Raw genomic sequence first — 20,683 nt, forward strand, 5'->3', positions numbered from 1 at the left:
GTCTAATTTTGTGGATCTTCGAATAAGAAGTTACGAAAAAGACTCAACATGTTTATGGAACAGAAACACAAACGTTATACAAAAGTGATGTAAAAATACTGTTGGCTTTTGAAATGTAGATATGAAGAATGTAGCGAATCAACTTGACCAAATGGAAAACAAGTGGGAAATAATTAAAAAATTGTACAGGAGAAAAGAGTGGATGGGACACTGACTGAGAAGGAACAGTATCATGAGGGACGTGCCCTCGCCACAAAATTAAGATTTCCTGGTCGAAGTAATTCTACTTAAGGCCCGTCTAAGACGATTTCTCGTTTGTCTTTTATTATAAAATGTGAAAATTCCAAACGCTAACCATAAGAACAGAAACACGACTACATTCTAGAATATTAGCGTTGAACGGGAAAACAAGTGCGCAAAGATGAGGATGAAATCTTTTAGTTTAACGTTCCATGAATATCTCCTTTAGGCTAAGGTGAAGGGATGATTAAAGTAAGTGAATAATGATGAAATGATATGAGATGAAGCGGAAGTATCCCGATGTTTTCCACCACAAACTTACTTGACCTGGGAATCCCCTGCATCGGAGGTAAGCGTTGTACCACTGAGCTAGCTACTACAGTAACGTACGAAAAGAAGCATGGTCGGAGAGAGAAGAAAAACTATACAAAAGACCACATTGACATCCAGGAAGGTTATGCTACGTGTTTCGTGGGATTAGAAGGACAAATTAAAACCAGATGAAAGGTTAAGAATCTGCGAAAGGATAACATCTGGGAAAACTCTCTCATACGTTAATTCTCTAAACGAGCTGAAAGTTGTAGAAATTACTTTATAGTCTTAACGATGATTAACATGGATCAAGTGAGTTTCTTTTGTTATATTTTACCCTTGTTGCTATATGGTGATAATATTCAAATCTAAAATGTAGGTTTCTACATCATGTGTTTCCCCTGGAAAAGTAAAGATCGGAGATTTAAATATATTCTTGCTGAGCTAAATCGTAACCCAGGGTTACGGAACTGGCTGTAGGGATGTCGTTGAGCGGTACGCATCGTATTGTCACTGCCACTAGGCTGGCTCGGCGCTACTGCTCGGAGTGATTAGGGGCGTATGCGCCGTGTGCGTGCCAATGTTCAAATCACTGCTCCACGAGTACCGCTACGAGATTAAAACTATTTTGTAATGTATTACAGTTTTTTAAAATTTATTTGCCCAAAAGGCTAAATTGAACAAAACCAAAGTTATTCACCAATCTTTTGTTAATACATTAACGGTATTTTGTTAAACCCAGAACCAAGTAAATTTCTTTATATATATATAAAAAAAACTTGCAATGATAAAATTGCATGGTGGAGTGGTGTTTAAGCAATTAACATATAGGCCTGATATAATTTTTTAATAAAAATTTTTAGGAAAGTAACTTTAACCAGACTAGGGGGGCGAAAAAAATTAATAGGCCTAGGGGCGCCAAAATGCTAAATCCGGCCCTGACCGTACCCTATTATTGCAACCATGAGAAGCATCCAAGGATACCGGGTGCACTTCCAAACAACAGTACCATAGTCCACAACGTTAGTTGTGAATGTTAACACATTGATAGCCATGCGAGCCATATGTGGCTCACACTAAACTGCTCCGTGAGGCCCCGTGAGACATATGGGTCGCACTAAAACTTACCGAGGGGCCCTGTGAGCCATATATTGCTCATGCGTTGACTTTTGTTTGGCACTTATCTGAGGCTCTACGAAAAGGATTATGTTTTATTTTTAAATACGATGTTTTGGGTCAAATGTGTGACTATACTACATGACCTTTAGCTTTTCAAATTATACATCAATATCCACGGATAATATGTGAAAATCTTAACTTGCTGAAAATGCTAAAATGAAACTTGTTTGGACTTTGGTACTTCGCAGTTTAGAACTTAACATATTCAAATAACACGTACCTAGAGACCTCAATATTCAATATAAGTATTTTGAACCAGATTTGGCTCCTGGCGGGAAAAGTGCGTGAGCCTTAGACGAACTAACTTACGTCTAGGTCCTGTGAGCCACATGTGGCTTACATGAAAAACGAGGAAATTGGCTTTTAAAATTAATAATACATTATTGCATATCATTAAAATTGTAAAAGAAATATACAGTGGGTCGAAAAAGTTTCCGTGCAGATGTTTTCATTTTATGTATTGTAATATATCTTACAAAGTACAGAAGGGACACGACAATTTCTACAAGTTTTCTATAAAGAACTCCACAATAAACATATTCGTAAGAAAATAAAACATTTGGAATATATAATTCAGAAGAAAATCAAATACACACGAAATACTGACCATATTACGAATCAAAAAAAATTCCGCACACATAAAGAAATGCACATAAATAAGAGCACCACGTTGCGTTTCAACTGCAGTTAATGATCAGTTGGTCCTCCTTTGGCCTTAAGTCCTTCTCGCATTTGTTTCTGCATATAGTGACCAATTTTGATGTAGTTGCAGGGAAGATGTTCCTCCATTCTTCACATCATGCATTTTTCAATTGGTCCTTGTTTATAATATTGTGTTTCCTGATGCTTCTCTCTAATTCATTCCACAGATCCTCAATAGGATTACAGTCAGGAGATTGTGTAGGAGTATGAAGTTATTTGGGCACTTATATAGCAACCACTCTTTCAGTTTTCGTGCAGTATGTTTAGGGTCGTTATCCTGCTGGAATATAAAGGAGGCTCCCATATTCAGTTTCTTTGCACTGTCGTAGAGATTTTGTTTCATAATGTTCAGGTAAACATGTTGGTCCATTGTACCTTCGACAAAATGCCAAGGTCGACACTCCAGCCACACTCATGCACCCCTAAACGAGTACACAACACCTCCATTCTTCACAGTGAGAAACAGATGCTTCGGTTCCATGTGCGTGTTTGGGTCCCTCCGCACACTAACTCTTCCCTCAAATCCATGAATGTTGAACTTGCTCTCATCACCAAATAAAACAGAGTTCCACAAGCATATTGCCTTGTCTACGTGAGCTTTTGCGAACTCTATACGTTTCTTGGCGTTTACTTTAATAACATATAGTTTCTTTCTGGCTATGCGAACGTTGTAGCTCGCTTTCCTGATGGCAGTACGGACTGTTTCAAGATCCACTTGTACACCAATATCAATTTCAAGCATAGTAGCTAGTTTTGGACTATTTGTTTTGGGTTCATTTCTAATAGTTCTTAAAATAACATGTATATGATTATCCTTCAGCTTTGTTGGATGGCCACTACGCGGTCGATCTTCACAACTATTTAATCCAATATGCCTATTTAGAAAGTATTGTACTGTAGAATGTGATTTCTTTACTGTCTCTGCTATGTTTCTAAGAGACTTGCCTTCTTGTCATATTTTTACTATTAGATCACGTATCGGAATTTACCTTTCCGTTTTGACGCGTCGTTTTACTGTCTCTATAGATCTCCCTTGCCCAAAATTAACTGCAGTAATACTTTAACACTAGTAGAGCACACTACTGCCATTTGTAACCACTACAAACACTGTTTGATGTGTGTTTTGCTTCCTTCGTTTGTATATTTGTACCGTGTACGGAAACTTTTTTGACCTCCATTTTCAGCAACTTAACTTAAATCGACAGTTATACTATTGATACAATCAGTACCATCACTATAATGTGTACACATTACAAGTAGATTCTAACAAATTCAGCTAGTGTAATTGCGTTTTATTATTTATTTATTTTAAGATGATATAACATTTTGAAATTACTAATTACTGGTGTACGGAAACTTATTTGACCCACTGTATTTTACAGGTATGCGACAATTTATTATTAATAAAGTGTCAATTTCCTTGTCTTTCATGTGAGCCATATATGGCTCACAGGGCCTAGATTTAAATTTGTTACTCTGAGGCCCCGTGAGCCACATGTGGCTCACGCATTTTTTTCCCGGCAGGACCCAGATCTGGTTAAAAAAAACTTGGAATATTGAATATTGAGGTCTCTAGGTACGTATTATTTGAATATAACTTCGTGGCCTGGTGGTGACCACAAGGCAAACATACGTTGGCGCCATGGTCCATCCTCAAAAATGACTATGAAGTGTTAATAAACTATAGTGTTTCGCTTATTATGGAAGGTAAAAATCGAGTGCAAACGAATAAAACATACGGTCTTATGAATAAAACGGAATCTTGACTGTTTACTTTGCTCTTGAGTGAAGTGAGCTAGCTCTGTTTCATAAGCAAACTCTCAAATTTCGTATGAGTAAAAACTATCATTGTTGTAGGAACTTACTCCTAAATAACCTGAGCATGCTCACAGTTTGCTCCATTGCGCGCCGAGACGGGCAAGCAAGTAGTCTGTCAGATGTTTATGTAATAGTAGGTGTGGGATGGGGATTCTGCGCCACTTCATCATTTCCAATAACAATCTAGCACACCATCAATAATAATAGCGCACCCCTAATAACAATAGCGCATCCCCCTACCTCCAAATAACTTCTAAACTACTCCCTAATAATTTGCAGCGCACTCCCTATCCCAAATAACTTCTATCACATCTCAAATAACTTCTATCTTACTCATAATAACTTCTAATGCATTCTATCACTAAATCTAGTTACAAAAACCAAAAAAATCACTAAATCTAGTTGTAAAAATCACTAAATTTAGTAAAATAAAATTACAAAACACTTTTATGATTTTACCATAAAAGTTAACTAAATTCTACATAATTATATAATACTTACAAATTAGTATATTAATAGTTACAAGTTCGGATACTGATAATGGAATCGTCTGCTAACCTCGTTCTCTATAGGAAACAATGACTTCTTAAACTCTGTCCACTGATCATAATTCAAACTGAATAGACAGCCGTTAATATCAAAAACAACTTGAACTTCGGTTTGCACATTTTTCACAATTACATTGAAGTTATTAGTAAGTATAAATTTCTTTTGAGGATCCATTCTATTCACTCCATTTTTTACTTCTGACAACATATTTTTGATCATTTTTATTATTTTTTGGATTCACATACAGAACTCAACAGTTGGATAGTTATCTTTTAAACCAGTGTATTTGATTTTTATTCCATCTTTAACGATCTCATCAATCATTTTATCTGTTAAGTGTTTTGTAAATCTAGGTGGAAGAAATACCTTAAACTCCTCACATTCAACTAAAATGCTCTTTCCAAACTTAGTTTTAATCTTTTCCATTTTCACAATCTTATATTCTGTATTTAATTCTAATTCTCTTAATCCAATAACCTGTTTTTGTTCAAGACTTCCAAGTTTATTAAAAAGTTCAATATGACTCGCCATCGTATTTATTATATTAAAACTTTTTAAAAATCAGTTTCTAATAGCCTCGAATTTCATTAAGTATGTCATTGATTCTGTTAACAATATCTCTTACATTTTCATCTGTTAATTCACCATTCATGAGCTTAATTACATTAAGCTCATCTTTAAACAACCCAATTCGATTTACCATATTTTTATAATATTCTTTCTTTGAAGCTATATTAAACCGTGTTGATAGACCAGTGATAACAGCAGAAGCCGAAGCAAATGCAGTTGTAATAATTGAATATACTGTAACAGGAATAAATACATTGATGAACCCTGTAGAAGCTGATAATAGAATTGATAACGTAATAAGAGTAATATAAACACATTTTATTCTCTTAAACTTCCTTTTGTTTTTCATTAATAACTTCTCAAGATTTAATATAGTATCTTCAATTAACGCAATTAAATTCTCACGTGGAATGTTATCTGGAATAGTCATTTTATTAAATAAGTTTTTATGATATTATCATAAAAACACTTACAAACTAAACAAATCTAATAAACATATTATATAATTGATTTATATCTTCTCAATTATTTTTTCTTTCTCAACATCATACTCTAAATTTTTCTTACCAATCATAACAACATAGCAAATTGTTTTATCTGGTACATCGCTTTCAAAATTAACAGTCAGTTTCAAATTGGTTCTATCATTTACAGTTACTGATTTATGCTTGCTTGTGTTAATTACGAACATCGGCCTATTTTTTAAAAACTCTTTAGGATAATAAAACATCTCAGTATTTCCAATTGTAGCTCGCTTATATACCGTATACATTTCATAAACTTTCAAATACTTATGTTTTGCAAAATCTAAGTTTAAAGATTCTAATGGGAAAGATTCATTTCTAGAATTACGAAAATGGATATTCTGAACTTTACAATGATCAAAATAGCTTGAATCTCTTTCTTGATTATCATTTCTATTTGGAAAAAAGCAATCACAAAATTAGGCATATCAAATTCACTTGAGTTAAATTGTGTGGTTAAATCGAATTCTAAATATTTGCCACTAACTGATTTCTGTAAACATTGATACGTGTTAAATGAAATAGGAATCTTACCTTCTTTTAACATATTAGATCTTAACAAGGTGGCATAGTTAGGTTCATAATTAACAATAGGCATTCTTAATTCCATATTTGTAATCTTAATTTTACCTGGATGCGGTTGATCATTCTCATATGTTCCATCCTGCTTTTTTGTTTTCCAAATAGCAAATGCGTTATCATCAGAACCACTTCTTTTAAATGTATATTTCAAACCTCCTTTCCACATAATATCTTTAAAATCTGAACAAAATCCTGGCAAAAGTCTGAGCAAAAACACTATTTCTTCATCTCTTCTTGCCCACGTAATTCCTTCCCATCCACATTCATCATAGTGATTTGCCTCTGGTTTTGAAATCGTACATGTATTTACAGCTGTTGAAGTTAAACCAGGATAATCTATAATATCTAATATCTGACCATGCTTACTAATTTGAATTTGAGAAAACAAATGTGGGAAGAAATTATTAATAAGTCTAATATTTTGACCAGTAGTATATTCTCCATCACCATCTCTACCTCTAATTTCAAAAGTTACATAAATATCAGCATAATAAGGATGTATAAAGCCATCACCCACGTCAATATCAAATTCAATAGACCTGTTTGGCTTATTTAAATTCTCGATTGTTTTTTGATTAGGTTTAAAGGATTGTAATTCATATGATTCTATCTTATCCATATTTATTATTAAAAAAATATTTGTAATCGTTATATGAATTAAACCCATAAAAACTTAAATATAACTTCTCCAAATATCCTTATTCCTATTCAACTGACTAATAATTTCTAAAAAACTATACCCATCTGTAAACATTTTTAACACTGTAATGCATAAATGTCCATAAATTACCTCGTTAAAATGTTGTATACGGCTGCTATTGTACTCTATATTATGACCAAGATATTTTACGAGTGTTTTTGGCGGATTACCTCCAAATGAATCAAACACATACTTTCTATTTCCTTTTTTCCAATAACAAATCCAATGCGTTCCTATATTTTTAGACGTATCAAAATTAACAATACCACACTCATTCTTCCTTGGTTGTTTAGGCAATTCATCACTCATAAATACACCTCTAAAGTTTCTTAAGTTTTTTAACAAGTTGTATTAGATCTAAATTACTTAAAGGTTTAATTTCTTCTTTTTCTTTACTGTTTTGGAATTTACGTTTTTTGAAAGCTTACCACCTTGTTTTTCTTCCATTGCTAAGTTATGTCGTTTTTGTTCTTCTAATTCCATTTTATTCTTTTTTGCATCATCTACAGTCTTAGCAATAGCAGCCGCACCTCCAGCAACAGAACCTAGAGCACCTATTAAAGCTAAAATCGTTGGAATAGTAAATATAAAACCACCATAATGAACTTTATTATCATTTGCCTTCATTTCTTTGTTTATTTTCTTAAGTTGTGGTATAGAAAGAGATAGAGACATACATTGTCCTTTACTTAGTTTTGCCTCCTTTTGTTTGAGTTGTTTGTTAGTTAAAATGTGATCTATATTTAATTGTTTAAGTTCCTGATTAGGAATCGTAAATGTAAAACCTTTTAACTGCATATTTATTATATAAATTAAAAGCTTTTTATGAAAAAATTCCATAAAAAGTACATATATAAACCTAAATCTAAAAAATACTTATAAACCTAATCTTACTTTCATTACTTATAAACCTAAACCAAATCTTACTTTTGTATTCATCATTAAAGCAGTTCCAAGAGCAGGTAGTTTTTCAGTTATTAAATTAGCATCTTTATCAAAAACTCTTTCCCAAGCTTTATTTTCTAATTCCTTATCTGCAATATGTCTTGATTCTGTATCTTTATTATCCCTATAGTATATATCATGTTCTTTACAAGCCTCATCTAATTTGTTAATACCTTCATCACCTCTTTCTAATCTTTCTTCTAACTTAGTCCCAGGCCCGCAAAATCTAAATCCTGGAATATGCAACTCAAATGGAAGTTTATTAATCAAATCATTTACTAATCCTTTTCCATACTTTTCACTATTCCAAAATTTTGGTGGCAGCGTATTCAATATCTTAATCAAATAACCTATACCTTTTGGATCATTAGGTATAAATTGTGCAAGTTTAGAATTAATCATATCCATAATACCTACTTTTTCATTATAAAAGTTATCATTTCCAGATTTTTCTTCCCCATCAATAACAATCAAACGATCAATCAGTTTTCTCACATCATCCATCCATATGTATTCTTTTGATAATTCGTTATATACCTTTACTCCTTCTCCAGATTTTGGTGTATTTTTTGAAGGTGTTGTTGGTTTTATATATTCATCCCAAATAGGTTTGATAATCTCTTTATATTTTCTACCTTTACTAGATTTTTGTTTTCTTGTACTTGGATCATTATTATGAAATGCAACACTAGAATCAATTACTATTTGTTTATATTTTTCTAGATCATCATCATTATAATTTGTTGGATTATGTTTTGTCAATAATTCCCATAAACCTTCTGTTCCTGTATAATGTCGATTATTAATAACTAAATCATCACCATAAATTTTAACTTCCGCATTTCCTATCATATGTATAATTTTCCCATCTTCATCATATGGTTGTATTCCAAAACTTTTATCATCTCTAGTTGCATAATATCTTGAGGCAATTTTACCCAAATGAGTTGTTGCTAAAGATTCTATTCCTTCTACTTTATATTTAATTTTTTTCATGTTTTATTTCTTCTGTTATAGGCGTATCACTTTCATTTATAGAACTATCATACATAGGCGGTGTTTCTAATAAGCTTGAATCCACTCTAGCACTTTTATGTACAACTGGAACTAACTCTTGAATTAGATTTTTATTTTCTTCTGCTACTTTTGATATATCTTGCCCTAAATCTTTAATTGCATCAATAACAGGCTGATCTTGTTCTTTAAATTTTTCATACTTACTTCGATTACTTTGTTTAATTTCCTTAAATCTTTTAATAAGTTCTTCTTTTAACTTAATATACTTCTTAGCTTTATTAACATCCATTTATTATATAAAGAAAAAAATAAAAACATAACATAATATAACATAACATAACATAATATAATATAATATACGTTCACCTGCATTCATATACGTTTAGTTTACACTTTTAGAAATTCTTTAATTTTATTTCTATATTTACCATTATTCACCTTCCTAGTCATATCTATTGTTAAGAAACCATGTTCTTCACTCCAACACTTGCTACATAATAATTGTAATTTTTCAAACGACATATCAGATGCAACAAATTCATCCTATATATGTTTTAAATTTACATTATCCTGTCTAAATATACAAATAAAGTTTAAGTTGTCCCTAATTAATTGTTTTGGCACTTTAGAATATGTTTGTCCAAGATAGAAACAGTTCAAACCCTTATGACGACCTCGAGTAAAATATTCTCTAACGTGATTTTGTTCTTCTAATATGAAATCATCAAATACTACCACAGAATAATCCTCACATTCATCTAATGGAATAATCTCTTCATTGTTTCCTTTTATTATTGCTACTGTATCTTTAATATTACGTTCTATATCTCGAAAAAGTTGTATTAAGTGTTGGTATTTAGGTTGATTTAAACTTTTAGAATATATATAAACATTTGCATATTTTAACAATTTAGGTGCTAACAAAAAATTATCAATCATTAACGTCGTTTTACCACATCCACTAGGCCCAACTATTAAACATCTTATATCATCAGGTAACAACTCTCCATTCTTCTTACTCTTCGCCGTTTCTTCTGTTAACCTTACTTTAATATCCCAATTATAAATTTTAATTATTTATTATATAATAAATGAAAGTATTTAATTTAAATGGTTATTCATCTGTATTAAACATGTCTTTGCACTACCCATTTGAAAACGATTTAGAAGTAGCTGTTGCAGGATTTTATACAACATACTTAACACCAAACATTACAGAAAAGAACAATAAATTAACGTTTTGCACTGAAGAACCTGAAGTTACAAGACAAGCCATAGTTCAACCTGGTCAATATAGTTTAAAAGAATTAGAAGAATATATTAAATCAAACCTTCCATTCTACACTGATGAATTCAAAGATACTTTTGAAATTACAGAAGACAGGAAAAGAAATAGAGTTAAAATATTTAGTGAGGTTTGTGATATAACCTTAGATACCATTAATACTGTATTAGGTTTTAGTGATAAAAACTTGGCTAATAACATAGAACATATTGGAGATAAACCACCAAGGTTTCATCCATTTGATACTATAAATATTCATTGTGATTTAGCAGAAGGTATGATTTTAAAACACAATGATACAACACACAACGAAACAGACTTAATTGCAACATTTAGAACAAATGCAGAGTTTAGAGAACCAATTATATATGAACCTAATGAAAAGATATTTTTCCCAATACATCACAATAAATTTAATAATTTGAAAGTTTCAATTAAAGATGAAAATGGTGATTTGATTGATTTTGGTGGAGCTCGTATAACTGTTTTACTTGCTGTTAAATAACTCAAATTATTATATAATAAATATGGATATTTTTGGTAATACTAAAAGGAGGACTACAAACCTCAATCATGTAAGTGAAGTTTTTACATCAAATATAACATGGGTTGATTTCAAAAACAAAAGACTTGTTAATGTAAGTGATGCAATTGACCAACAAGATGTAGTAACTTTACAACAGCTAGATTTAATAAATACTAATGTTAATAGCCAATTAGAAGGTGATAGAAACAAATTTGAAGATGTATTAAAAACATTACAAGACACATATATAAAGAAAGATGATTTTCAAAAGATTAGGATGGATACTACTAAATTGATTATGCAGAAAGAAACTATACCCCTAATATGTCGATTGAGAGTTAAAAATGTTAAGGAACCAATCTTTAGAATATTTAATCTCTCTAATGGTTACAAATTTCTATATAATGGGAAAATAATGCACATGGAATTAAGTTTGGATAAATACTTTCTAGAGATATATTTAGGTGATACTTTGATTGAAAATTTACCTGTAAACATTAAAAAGGGTGATATAATTATGTTTCAAGCAAATAAGAATTCAGCTATGGAAGAAGGGCAACCATTGCAAGTTATTATGTATATAGAAAGAGAGCTTTCATAAAACCATTTGCTATATTCAATCTATATAATAACATTCTAATTCAATCTATATAACAACATTCTAAATTGAATTATACAGATGAATTATAAATTGTTATATAGATTGAATTATTGTACGAATTATAGATTAAGTTATAGAATGTTATATTGATTAAATTATATAGATGAACAGTGTTTGAATTGTAGAAGTTATTATATAGATTGATTATAGATTGAATTATAGATTGAAGTTCATGATCCTTTATAGTATTAATCAACAACAGCATTAATTATAGTATTAATCATCAAATACCGACACCTGTTAATTATAGTATTAATCATCAAATATCGACAACAGCATCAAACAAACATATGCTTAAATTATAGTTTGAATTAGGCTAATCTTTAGAATTATATTGTTAGTTGAATTATAGTTTGAATTAGGTTGATCTTTAGAATGATGTTGTTAGTTGATATAGTGTTTCAATTATAGATTGAGGTAATAATTTTCCATATAATAAATAATGATGATGTATTGTGTTAAGTGTAAGAAATCAACAGATACAAAAATAGATAACATTAGAATAGAACAAAGAATGGAAGATATGTTAAGAAAGGTATATGTGTTGTATGTGGTACTAATAAATCCCAATTCATTAAAAACCCCGATTGACTATATGAAGGTGAAGGTATTAGAGAAGACATTATAGAAGAAATTCATAAACCATCTAGAAAGAATTATGCTAGGTTAAGTGTTATTGTTAAAGGTATAGATGATTTATGGCAAGCTGATCTTGTGGAAATGGATAGTGGTGTGTTAAAAGGTGTTTCAAAATTAAATAAAGGGTATAAGTATTTGCTAACGATTATAGATGTGTTTTCAAAATATGCGTTTACTGTTCCTGTTAAAGATAAGAGTGGAGAAAATGTTACAGAAGCATTTGAATCAGTGTTAAAAGTAAGAAAACCTAATAATTTACAAACTGATCAAGGTAAAGAGTTTTATAATAAAGAATTTGAAGATTTGATGGGAAAAAACAATATCAATCATTACTCAACATATAGTGGTAAAAAAGCTTCTGTTGTTGAAAGGTTTAACAAAACACTTAAACAAAATATGTGGAAAAAATTTACTGTTCAAGGTAATTATAAGTGGTTAAAAATATTGCAAGGTTTGGTTGATGAATATAATAACAAAGTACATAGAACAATTGGCATGAAACCTGTAGAAGTGAATAAGAAAAATGAGCATGTGATATTGAAAAAAGTATATAAGAAAGAATATAAGTCTGTTAAGTTAAAGTATAAGATTGGTGATTATGTTCGTATAAGTAAAATTAAAGGTTTGTTTGAAAAAGGTTATACACCAAATTGGTCAACAGAAGTGTTTGTTATTAATGAGGTTATACCATCTAATCCACCAACATATAAAATTAAAGATTTAAACAATGAAGAAGTTATAGGAAGATTTTATGAATCAGAATTATTGAAAACTAAATATAAGGATGAGTATTTGGTTGAAAAAATATTGAGAAAGAAAGGTAATAAAGTGTTTGTTAAATGGTTAGGGTTTGATAATTCACATAATAGTTGGATAGATAAAGAAAATGTTGTAGTGTAAATTTAATGTGTAACTTTTATGAATATTTTCATACAAGGTAATAAAGTGTTTGTTAAATAATTAGGGTTTATTAAATGGTTAGGGTTTAATAATTTACATAATAATTAAATAAATAATTTCCATTAATAATTAAATAAATAATTTGTATAATAATTAAATAATTAGGGTTTATTAAATGGTTAGGGTTTAATAATTTACATAATAATTAAATAAATAATTTGCATTAATAATTAAATAAATAATTTGTATAATAATTAAATAATTAGGGTTTATTAAATGGTTAGGGTTTAATAATTTGCATAATAATTAAATAAATAATTTGCATTAATAATTAAATAAATAATTTGTATAATAATTAAATAATTAGGGTTTATTAAATGGTTAGGGTTTAATAATTTGCATAATATAATATTATAAATGTTGTAGTGTAAATTTAATGTGTTTAACTTTTATAAATATTTTCATAAAAGTTAATAAAGTGTTTACTAAATGGTTAGGGTTTAATAATTTGCATAATAATTAAATAAATAATTTGCATAATAATTAAATAATTAGTTTATTAAATGGTTAGGGTTTAATAATTTGCATAATAATTAAATAAATAAAAATAATATAATATTATAAATGTTGTAATGTAATTTAATTTGTTTAAACATGAAAAATATTATGAAAATGAATTAAAAAATCTGGTGAATATAAAAAATGATACAGTGTTTTTTCATATAAGGTGTGTTATTATATGGAAAAACACTGTATCATTTTTTTATGTCGACATTAACAGCTGTATTAGAAAAATAAGTATGCTAATGTTGGTATAAAAATATTATGAAAATGAATTAAAAAATTTAATGAATATAAAATTATGATACAGTGTTTTTCCATATAAAATGAGTATGAATAATGTTAATTTTACTGGTGAGGAGATGAAGGAGATGTCAATTACAAAACTAAAACAAATATGTAGTCAAGAAAATCCGCGGCTATAGTTATTTAAATAAGAGTGAATTAATCAAAAAAATCGAACAATACCAAAATGAACCAGATGAATTGAAAGTTATATACACAATGAAAGTTGATGAACTAAAAAACCATTGTAAAAGGAAGGGGATAAAAGGTTATTCTAAATTAAGAGAGGCTGAACTTATTGACCGTATTATAAAATATGAAGATGAACAAAACAGATCACAAATTAGAAACATATTTCCATTTAAACAAGATGTTTTTGAAGAATCCAAACCACAACGAATACCAATTAAAGTACAAACAAAGGAAACAGCAATACAGAAACGATTACAAACTATCACAATTGAAAACATAGGAGGATATAAAGATCCAGTGAAGTTTTTAAATATAAGTGGGAAAGTAGTTATTAATAAAATGAAGGAAGAATTAAAGCACCACCCATTAAAAGTCAACCTTGTATTCATTTGTGATTATATTAAAGATAAAGAAGTACAAGAACGCAATTTTAAAACTATGAATGAAAGAATATTACAATCAACTGACTTAGATGAATATATAACCAATGCTAAACAAAAACTATGTAGAGAGATGGAGGAATTTCAAGGAAGAGGTTCAGGTTGGTCATTACATCAAATTAAATATTTAGAAATCAGATTAAATAAATATGTACCATTACGAGCTTCTTCCTATATTGACCTTCCTAAACCAATTAAAGATAAAAAAGCAGTGATTAATGTTCAAAATAAAGATAATAAATGTTTCTTATATTCTATTGCATGTTATTTAAAACCTATAGATCATCAATCACATCCTCAACGGCCTTCAAACTATACAGAAATTGTGGATGAATTACAAGAGAAATATTGTAAGGGTATTGAATTTCCTGTACAATTAAAAGATATAGTAAAGTTTGAAAAAAGAAGTAACATATCCATTAACGTGTATACATATGATGATGAATATAATATATACCCACTTCAAATCACAAAAAGTAAGCAGGATAAACACATCAATTTATTATATGTAAAAGATGAAAATAATGATCACTTTTGTTGGATAAAGGATTTATCAAGATTAATAAGAAGTCAAGTAACAAAGCATAAGGAAAAATTATACTTTTGTGATAGGTGTTTAACAAGACATTTTAGAAATGAGATACCATTACAAGAACATGAACTATATTGTAAGGAGCATGAATCTGTTAGAATAGAACTTCCAAAACCATATAACAATCAAATACAATTTCAAAATTATAATAGATCATTGAGGGTACCATTTGCGATATATGCCGATTTTGAATGCTTGTTATGTAAAATGGATGTAGACCATAATTGTTCTAAAACTGTGAAGTATCAAAAGCATTTACCAATGAGTTTCTGTTATTACATCAAATACTCAAATGGTGTGTATAAAAGGCCTGTTAGTTATATTGGTTTAGATGCTGCAAAGGTGTTTGTGGAGAATTTAAAACAAGAAGCAATAGAAATAAAGAAAATATATAACAAAACATTTGAAATGATTGACCTAACTAAAGATGAGGAAAATAGATATAATAATTCCAATAGTTGTCATATATGTGAGAGAAACTTGAATGATTTACCACCAGCAATTGAAAAACAAATAAATATGTTAAATAAGAAAATAAAATTCGCTAAAAATAATGATAGCATGGTTGAAAAATTAGAAGAATGGAAACATGAATTAGGTAAATGTTTGAAAAATATAAATATAAATAAAGCAAAAGTAAGAGATCATGATCATTTAACTGGAAAGTTTAGAGGTGCAGCTCACAGTTATTGTAACTTAAGCTATCGAAATCCTAATTTTATTCCAGTATTTATTCACAATTTAAGTGGTTATGATACTCACCTGTTTGTTAAAGAACTTGCTTATGATAAGAATGAAATAAAACTAATTGCAAATAATGAGGAAAAATATATAACATACTCAAAATATGTGAAGGTTGATAAAAAGAATGGAATTAATTTACGATTTCTAGATTCATTTAGGTTTATGTCAAGGGGTTTAGCAGAACTAGCAAATAACCTTACAAAAGAACAATATAGAGAAACGTCAAAGTACTTCCCTAATGATTTGTTAGATTTAGTAATTAAAAAAGGTGTGTACCCATATGATTATATTGACTCAATTGAAAGATTAGAAGAAACAAAACTACCTTCAAAAGAAATGTTCTTTAATAAACTTACTAACACCCACATCAGTGATGAAGATTACGAGCATGCGAAAAATGTTTGGAAGTCATTCAATATTAAAAATCTAGGTGAATATACAGAACTTTATAATAGGACAGATGTATTAATATTAGCCGATGTATTTGAAAATTTTAGAGATGTGTGTTTAAAGGCATATGGTTTAGATCCTGCTTGGTATTTCACTGCTCCTGGTTTATCGTGGGATTCAATGTTAAAGGTGACTAAAATCGAACTAGAAATGTTAACTGACTATGACAAAATATTAATGATTGAAAAAGGTATAAGAGGTGGAATTTCACAATGTAGTAAGAGGTATGTAAAAGCAAATAATAAGTATATGAAAAGTTATAATAAAGATGAACTTTCAAAGTATTTAACTTATCTAGATGCAAATAATTTATATGGATGGGCAATGAGTCAATTCATGCCTTACAAAGACTTTAAATGGGTTCAACCTTACATAAACATAATGAATATTCCAGATGATTCAGAAACTGGCTACATATTAGAAGTTGATTTAGAATATCCAGAATACTTACATGATAAACATACAGATCTACCATTAGCTCCAGAAAATATGTGCCCACCAGGATCGAAACAATCAAAATTATTAACAACGCTTTACAATAAAGAAAGATATGTTATTCACTATAGAAATTTAAAATTATATATGTCACTTGGAATGATATTAAAGAAAATTCACCGAGTATTAGAGTTCAAGCAATCAAACTGGTTAAAGGAATATATTGATCTAAATACAAATATGAGAACGCAAGCTAAGAATAATTTCGAGAAAGATTTTTACAAGTTAATGAATAATAGTGTATTTGGTAAAACAATGGAAAACATTAGAAAGAGGCCATCAATTACTTTAGAATGTGATCCAATGAGGGTGGAAAAGTTAATAGCGAAACCGAACTTTGATTATAGAACAATATTTACTGAAGATTTGTGTGCGATACATATGAAAAAAGAAAAATTGATCTTTAACAAACCTATATATGTTGGTATGAGTGTGTTAGATTTATCAAAACTATTAATGTATGACTTCCATTACAACATTATGAAACCTAAATATGATATTGATATAGGCTTATGTTATATGGATACTGATAGTTTTATATATGAAATTAATACAGATGATTTCTACAAAGACTTAAAAGAAATGGTTGATTTATTTGATACAAGTGAATATGGAAAGGATAATCAATATGGAATACCATTAGTAAACAAAAAGTATTAGGAAAGATGAAGGATGAAAACAATGGTAAAATAATGACAGAATTTATTGGGTTAAGATCAAAGATGTATGCCTTTAAAGTTGAAAATAAAGAGAAGAAAAAAGCAAAAGGAATAACAAAATGTGTAGTATCAAAAGAGTTACAATTTGATGATTATAAGCAAACCCTATTCAATGATGTGAAAACATACAAAAATATAAATCTAATTCGAAGTTGTAAGCATGATGTATATACCATAGCTGTAAATAAGTTAGCATTAGATTCGAATGATGATAAAAGATATATACTAGAGGGTGGTATAAATACATTAGCTTGGGGGCATTATAAGATATAATTAAAATGTATTTATGTATAGTTTAGTTTTAAGTCATATTTAATTAACTTTTATGTATAGTTTAGTTTTAGGTAAAATTTAATTAACTTTTATGTGAGGTGTAGTTTATTTTTAGGTCATATTTAATTAACTTTTATGTGTAGTTTAGTTTTAAGTCATATTTAATTAACTTTTATGTATAGTTTAGTTTTAGGTCATATTTAATTAACTTTTATGTATAGTTTAGTTTTAGGTCATATTTAATTAACTTTTATGTGTGGTGTAATTTACTTTTATATATAGTTTAGTTTTAGGTCATATTTAATTAACTTTTATGTATAGTTTAGTTTAGTTTTAGGTCATATTTAATTAACTTTTATGTATAGTTTAGTTTATTTTAGGTCATATTTAATTAACTTTTATGTGTGGTGTAATTTACTTTTAAGTCATATTTAATTAACTTTTATGTATAGTTTAATTTTAGGTCATATTTAATTAACTTTTATGTATAGTTTAGTTTTAGGTCATATTTAATTAACTTTTATGTATAGTTTAGTTTTAGGTAAAATTTAATTAACTTTTATGTGTGGCGTAGTTGATAGGTGTTAGTGAGTAATAATGTATGTTTAGTTTTAGGTAAAATTTATATTTTTTAAGTCATAAAAGTTGTTTTTGTAATTTTATCCTTAGACATAGGCAACCAGTAACGTGTTAGAAAAAAATTATAAGAAAATAGAAACTATTTACCGTTTGAATTTTGAAAATCGGTTAATATTTGACGATTTTATAGCAAGTTCAAAATTTCGGGATTTTTTTACGGGTTTATTTTTGAGTTTTCGGGAAAATTTTATTCTTTAAAAAAGTCCTAAAATTTTATTCTGATTATGGTAGTATTTTTATTTTTTGGATTTGTTGAAATTTTGTGGAGATATTGAAAAAGGGAAAAGTATCCTTTGGGTTATGCAACCATCTATGCATTTTAAAAAATTGGTTATGCTATTAGTATTCATTTGCCGTTTGAATTTTTGAAATCGGTTAATTAGGGACCGAGGTATTAAATAATAACGTTATTTGGGGGATGACTATCAGTGTTGCCAACTCACTTTTAACAATTATCATATTTATTAGTAATGGGGTGAATTCATCCTGATATGTTTTAAAGCGATATCTTGAAAAATTAAAATCCTGGAACGTTCCGAAAAAATATATGGAGTTGGCAACCCTTATGTGACGTAATCTAACAGCTATTATACGTCATCGGTATACAGCTCCATCTCTCACGAGTGCTAGCTAAAAAGTTCTGTTGAAGGAAGAGGCTAATGCATATATATGTATGTTGGTGTGGGAAGAAGGAAAAAGAAAGAGACTATAAATCTCATGTACATATATGATCATGCTTCTCTCAAGCAAACTGAATTGTAAATGTGTGTGTGTGCACAAACCTTCTGTGTTGTGTTGTATAAATACAGGCGGCAAAATGCTAAATTCGTTATTTTTTATCCGATTTTAATAATTCAAACGGTATTTAAAAGAGTATGTATCAGAGTTTAAAATGCAATTGTTTATTCTTGTTAAATGTTGTTAGATTTAGTATTTTTTGTAACTAGATTTAGTGATTTTTTGTAACCAGATTTAGTGATTTTTGAAGTCAAAACCGGTTATAACCAGATTTTGTAACTAGATTTAGTGATTTTTGAAGTCAAAACCGGTTATAACTAGATTTAATAATTTTTTGTAACTAAATTTAGTGATAGAATGCATTAGAAGTTATTATGAGTAAGATAGAAGTTATTTGAGATGTGATAGAAGTTATTTGGGAAGTAGGGAGTGCGGTAGAAATTATTAGGGGTAGTTTAGAAGTTATTTGGAGGTAGGGGGATGCGCTATTGTTATTAGGGGTGCGCTATTATTATTGATGGTGTGCTAGATTGTTATTGGAAATGATGAAGTGGCGCAGAATCCCCATCCCACACCTACTTGTAATTTAAACAAACGTGTTGAAAATGAGTGATATGGAAGATGATTTCGAGAAAAAAAAAATATTCTTTGCCAGTGTTTGTGGACATGATAAGAGATTATTCAATCACGTTTAGTAAATCGATGATGCCAACAGTAATACAAGAGAAAGTATTTGCATTTTCGGGAAAAAAAATGAATTATTTGTTCCCTGTCACAGAATCGCAGTTTAACAAGAAATAGCTAACATGAAAACCAGGTTTAAGAAGGAAATGGACCTCAAGAGGACAGGAAAGGAGCCAATAAAACTGGATGATTGAAAAAAAGAGAACTACTGGAGATAATGAATGACGATACCAATATTGTTATCAATAAGAATGATGGTAAGCTTGGTGTAGTTTAAATTCATATGCTATTTCTGTTTAAAATATGACAATTTACAATAAAGCAGGAATTTTTAACCCGGGGAGTCCATGGATATGTTTAAGCGTCTCCTTGTGAGATAAAAATTAACATTTAGTCTATAGCCTACAGTCCATACTGTTAATTTCTCACGTCACGTCTTTCGCTGTTATTTTTCTCAATAGTATTTTCTCACATAAGCTTAATGCGCTAATAACACGAAGTCGTAATTTGCGTGTGTGGGAACACGAGCGAGATTATTCACTTTAACCCGCCGTCGCACGCGCCGCGGATAGAGAAATTTTAGTTTTCTTAGAATTGTTAAAACAAACTTCGTGCTGTAAAATATACATGCGTAATTGTCAAAAACGTTGCAACGAAAATATGAAACAGTTTAATATCGCTTCAAAACAAAATACACATTAAAATTAAGATATAGGCCTATA

The sequence above is a fragment of the Thermobia domestica genome, chromosome 9 (assembly GCF_964235325.1).
Source record: "Thermobia domestica chromosome 9, izTheDome1.hap1.1, whole genome shotgun sequence".
In the NCBI taxonomy this organism is placed as follows: Eukaryota; Metazoa; Arthropoda; class Insecta; order Zygentoma; family Lepismatidae; genus Thermobia; species Thermobia domestica.